General features: G+C 41.0%; 2 protein-coding genes across 5 annotated transcripts in view; one reads left to right on the plus strand and one right to left on the minus strand.

The window, feature by feature from the left end:
• LOC122560789 (uncharacterized protein C7orf50 homolog) overlaps window positions 1-6,000 on the minus strand; it is a 403,958-nt gene that overhangs the window by 47,777 nt on the left and 350,181 nt on the right. The window lies entirely within an intron of this gene.
• gpr146 (G protein-coupled receptor 146) overlaps window positions 1-6,000 on the plus strand; it is a 108,119-nt gene that overhangs the window by 13,953 nt on the left and 88,166 nt on the right. For all 3 annotated transcript variants that reach the window (XM_043711879.1, XM_043711878.1, XM_043711880.1), the window contains one exon: window positions 109-237. The gene's annotated coding sequence lies outside the window, so the exon portion shown is untranslated. The remainder of the gene's footprint in view (window positions 1-108; window positions 238-6,000) is intronic.

A 6,000-nucleotide genomic window follows, 5' to 3' on the forward strand; every position in this document is an offset into this window, starting at 1 on the left:
AACAACCTTTTCAATAGCTTCAATGTTATGAATAAATGGTCAAATGTAAGCATTCAAAACAGTTTTTGGAAAATAATTGTTTGATTGCCACTCTGATTTTTCTCCTAGGTTTTATTTACACTAGTGACCAGGAGATTAATCTTCATCCATTGGAGATTCCAGACATTCCAGTGGGTTGGTACCCCAAGGTGAGAACTGCAGCTTCACATTGGGCAACTGGTACAAGCCATAGCCCAGGTAAGTTGAGCATGGAAACCTGCCCTACAGTATATGAACTGATTTGACTCCAGAGTTTTGCTTTTAAAAACATTTTGAAATGTAATCATTGTATAAATTATTCAGAGCATGTTTCGGTGGGAGTCCAGTTTCATTTCAGTTTCTCTTGCAGCATCAATCAAAAGAAATGATGGAGTTGATTGCATAATAGTGTGCGTAATTTTGTAACAAGTATCAACATGAATCACTATGCAACTGAGATGAAACACATAGTCAGCAGATATCATTGTGCATAAATACAGGCATCATCTCACTTGTTTTGATGTAATTAACTTAGCTGCTGGAATTTGTGATACCTTTGCAGATGCTCTCCAAGTTGTTATTTCAGATGTAGACAGTTGCATTCATTCAACAACTTGCATTCATATATTATACCAAAGCATGTTAGAGGAGCATAATCAAACAGAAAATTGATATTAAGCCACATAAGGACATATTGCAGCAGATGATCAAAAACATGATCAAAAATGTGCATCTTAAAAGGAAGAGAGAGAGTGTGAGGTGGGAAAGTGTAGGGAGAGAATTCCAGAGCTTTAGGGCTGAGACAGCTGAAGCATGGCCGTCAATTGAAGCAAGGAAAATTGCAGACATGGATGAGGCCTGAATTGGATGAATGCAATGTTCAATATAGAACTAGTATTGTTAAATGTGTGACAATCTTCTGTATAGATTTGTCGCAGTATGCAGACTGCCCTGAAGCACTTAAATCTTGGCATGCTTATTGCAAAGTGAACTGGATTTCGTTTGCGAACAAAATATGGCAATTGAATGTAGTTCTCACATAAAGATATACCAGATCATTTAAATTTGCTCTGCACTGATTTCAAAATTGGAATTGGTACAGAAATAATTGTATGGAAATCTTAACCCGTTTTACTCACCATTTAAATAATAATGAAATAAACAAACTTTTTGTGGTAATTGGTGTAGGTAAAATTGCCAATGGTGTCCTGGTAGAATAAGAAAAAGCCAAAGTGAAAGACAAATTTTAAAGAAAGAATTTGGATTAATATAGCACCTTTCAAAATTAGAGGCTTGACAAGTGCTTTACAGCCAATGAATTATTTGAAGTGAAACTGCTGTTGTAACTTAGGAAATGTGGGAACCAATCAACACATAGCAAGTTCCCAGAAACAAAACTTGACAATGGTCTGATAATCTTTGTCAACGATATTGGTTGAGGGATAAATATTTACAGGATAGTAAGGAGGACTTCTCTGTTCTTCAAAACAGTACCATGATCTTTTACATTTATCAGGGTAGGTGGAGTGTTGGTTTAACATCACATCCAAAAGATCACATCACTGGCAAGACTGCATTCCCTCATATGTTGTAACAGTTTAGTTATTTGTGTTCCTCTCTCTGAAGTGGGACTTGAATCTGTAAATTCCTGACTCAGGGGTGACAACATTACCAGGTCAGCTGTGTTGAACCAATTGTGTCAGAATGGCTTTTACCAGAACATCAGATATGGAAGTAGGATAGAAAAGTGCCCCACCTGATAGCTCAATTATTCCAAACGCTGGCGAGTTTGACAGGTGGCCAGTACAGCAGGACTCATGTTCTCATTTCAAGGCAGAGGTCTGACAACTTTCAAAAGGCTTTAAACAGAATAGCTATTGGTATTGGGTGTGTGTTCCATTCCAGTATCACAGTACAAAGGATAAGGGAAGTTTGCAATCATGGGTAGCAAGTTCTTGGTCAAGGTTAGGATGTCAATGTGAAGTGAGAAAGAGAAAATTGTGGGAACAGAGCCAAAATACACTTCTCTGGCCTTGCACCAGCTATCAAAAGAGTTACGGTACAACGGCAAAGTCAAAACCTCCCTCCCAGGGAATTGGTGGTACACAGTAACAACATGGCCAAGTTAAAGAGGAAGGAGAAAGAATTCAGGAGTTTTATCTGAAATGAATGAGCTCATAAGAGGAGGTTGATTGCTTGACTTTAAAAGGGCACAACTTCTGATTGTAATTTTTTTTTAAGTGAATCATTTACAGGAAAGTGGAACTGTGGACTGAGATTTCTGTACATGGTATGGTCACAAATGCTATTGTGAAAGAAAGGAAACTGGTCACAATGAGAACACCCACTCACCACCACAAATAATCTCACTATTTCTCTGAAATATGATATAACATGCATTTGTTTCCACCTGATTGTAATCTACATTTACAATGCAGTTGCTAACATCTGACAATTTTATCCGGCATCTAAACATATTTTTTTAAAAATGGGATCTGGAAATTGCCCTTGAACAATTTTTGTTCCAGTGCTTGTTAGAATGGTCATTCCTTCCAAGCAGTGAGCTGTCTCTAAGCTTTTTTTGCTGCTTCCAAGGAGTCTTACAGACAAAGGTTCCTCAACTGCCAAACCAAGAGAAGATACAGGAAGCAACACTTGCAACATTTTTGAACAACTTAAAATAAATCTTCACACACGAACACTTAAAATTGGCAAGTTGTCACCACTACTCTGAAACTCAAGAACTAATGAATTAAGACCATAAAGCATAGGAGCAGAAATTAGGTCATTCAGCCCATCGAGTCTGCTGCGCCAGTCAATCATGGCTGATAAGTTTCTCAGTTCTCCCACTTTCTCTCCATATCCCTTAATCCCTTGATACTCAAGAACCTATCTATCTCAGTTTTAAATATATTCAATGACCTGGTCCTCTATGGCAATGAATTTCACAGATTCACCACTCTCTGGCTGAAGAAGTTTCTCCTTATCTCCATTCTAAAAGGTCTTCCCTTTACTCTAAGGCTATGCCCTCAGGTCCTAGTCTCTCCTACCAAAGGGAACATCTTCCCAATATCTACTCTGTCCAGACCATTCAGTATTCTGTAGAATCAATCAGATTCCCTGCAACCCAACCCCCCTGCCCCCATCCTTCTAAACTCTGAGTATAAACCCAGATTCCTCAAACATGAAGCTTTTCATTCCTGAGACCTCTTCTGAATACGCACTAGGGCCAGTACATCTTTTCTTAAATATGGGGCCCAAAACAGCACACAATACTCAAAATGTGGTCTGACCAGAGGAGGGTCATTGTGGACTTGTTGGGCCAAAGGGCCTGTTTCCACACTGTAGGGAATCTAATTTAATCTAATCATTATAAAGCCTCTTTTTTATTCAAGTCCTCTCAAAATAAATGCCATCATTTCATTCTCATTGACTCCTGACTCAACCTGCAAGTTTACCTTGAGAGAATCCTGGACTAGAAACCCCCAAGTCTTTTTGCACTTCAGATCTCTGAATCTTCCTATCAAAGTATATGACCTCACACTTTCTCACATTGCTTTCCATTTGCCACTTCCTTGCCCACTCTCTGAACCTGTCCAAATTAACTGGTGAACTGGAAAAAAAGATTTCCACCCAAATTCAATTTTCAGAGTTGTGTCTTGCTTCAGGGCCAGTGAGGAGTTCGGAGAGTGCATGTTTTTACAACAAACCAGCACAAATATGATGGGCCAAATGACCTTCTTCTATACTGTATGATTCTATGTACACAGTCCCATCAGCACATGAAGACAGAAGTGCACCTCAAAACCTGTGTAATTCTTTCACTAAATACTCCATGAAAGACACGGAGTATTTAGTGAAAGAATTACACAGGTTTTGAGGTGCACTTCTGTCTTCATGTGCTGATGGGACTGTGTACATAGAATCATACAGTATAGAAGAAGGTCATTTGGCCCATCATATTTGTGCTGGTTTGTTGTAAAAACACGCACTCTCCGAACTCCTTACTGGCCCTGAAGCAAGACACAACTCTGAAAATTGAATTATTTAATTCCGAAAGACACGGAAATAAATAATATCTCAGAACTTCAAGGTCCAGCGCTCTGCAGGGTGATTGAATTTTCCTGTCAAAGTCATCCCAATATGGGCTATTAAGGATCAAGCAGACGGTTGCCTGTTTATAGCTGATTCAACTCACAGCAAGTATGGGGTTTGGTGGACACCCTGGGACACATTAAAAAATTCATCAAGGAACTAAAGAGTCTGAATTTATATAGCACCATTTAGGAGATTAAGTGGTCCCAATGTGCTTGACAGCTGATAAAATACCTTTGAAGTATAGTCACAAATGCAACATAGAAAACACAGCAGTCCATTTGAGAACAGCAAACTTCCACAAGCAGCAGTGTGTCTACTGAGATGGCAGTACTGGCCAGGGCATCAGAGAGAATATCTATGATATAATGGCGTAATTTATAGGAATTATAGAGTCATAGAGGTGTACAGACCCTTCAGTCCAACTTGTCCATGCCGACCAGATATCCTAAATTAATCTACTCCCGTGGCCAGCACTTGGCCCATATCCCTCAGAACCCTTCCTATTCATATCTCATCCAGATCCTTTTTAAATGTTGTAATTGTACCAGTTTCCACCACTTCCTCTGGCAGCTCATTCCATACATACACTATCCTCTCTGTGAAAAAGTTGCTCTTTGGTCCCTTTTGAATCTTCCCCCCTCTCATCTTAAAACTATGCCCACTAGTTTTGCACTCCACCACCCACAACAGGAAAAAGATCATGACTATTCAACCTACCCATGCCCCAAACCTCCAGAAAGTCACCCCTCAGCCTCCGATGCTCCAACAAAATCTTCCAACTTGACAACATCCTTGCAAATCTTTTCTGAACCCTTTCAAGTTTCACAGCATCCTTCTTTTTGCATGGAGACTACAATTAAACGCAGTATTCCAAAAGTGGCGTAATGAATGTCCTGCACAGCCACAACATGACCTCCCAGCTCCTTTACTCAATGCACTAACCAATAAAGCCAAGCATACTAAATGCCTTCTTCACTATTTATCGACTTGGACTCCAGTTTCAAGGAACTATGAATCTGCACTCCAAGGTCTCTTTGTTCAACAACACTCCCCAGGACCTTACCATTAATTGTCTAATTATTTAGATATAATTCTTATACCTCCTAAATACGTAATATATAGCAAGCAATTAGAGTTATAGAGATGTACTGCATGGAAACAGACCCTTCGGTCCAACCCGTCCATGCCGACCAGCTATCCCACCCAATCTAGTCCCACCTGCCAGCACCTGGCCCATATCCCTCCAAACCCTTCCTATTCATATACCCATCCAAGTGCCTTTTAAATGTTGCAATTGTACCAGCCTCCACCACATCCTCTGGCAGCTCATTCCATACACGTACCACCGTCTGCTTGAAAAAGCTGCCCCTTAGGTCCCTTTTATATCTTTCCCCTCTCACCCTAAACCTATGTCCTCTAGTTCTGGACTCCCCTACCCCAGGGAAAAGACTCTGCCAATTTAGGGAGAAAGTGAGGTCTGCAGATGCTGGAGATCAGAGCTGAAAATGTGTTGCTGGAAAAGCGCAGCAGGTCAGGTAGCATCCAGGGAACAGGAGAATCGACGTTTCGGGCATAAGCCCTTCTTCAGGAATGAGGAAAGTTTGTCCAGCAGGTTAAGATAAAAGGTAGGGAGGAGGGACTTGGGGGAGGGGCGTCGGAAATGTGATAGGTGGAAAGAGGTCAAGGTGAGGGTGATAGGTCAGACTGGGGTGGGGGCGGAGAGGTCGGGAAGAAGATTGCAGGTTAGGAAGGCGGTGCTGAATTCGATGGATTTGACTGAGACAAGGTGGGGGGAGGGGAAATGAGGAAACTGGTGAAACCCGAGTTCATCCCTTGTGGTTGGAGGATTCCTAGGCGGAAGATGAGGCGCTCTCCCTCCAACCG

Source organism: Chiloscyllium plagiosum, chromosome 21 (assembly GCF_004010195.1).
Source record: "Chiloscyllium plagiosum isolate BGI_BamShark_2017 chromosome 21, ASM401019v2, whole genome shotgun sequence".
In the NCBI taxonomy this organism is placed as follows: Eukaryota; Metazoa; Chordata; class Chondrichthyes; order Orectolobiformes; family Hemiscylliidae; genus Chiloscyllium; species Chiloscyllium plagiosum.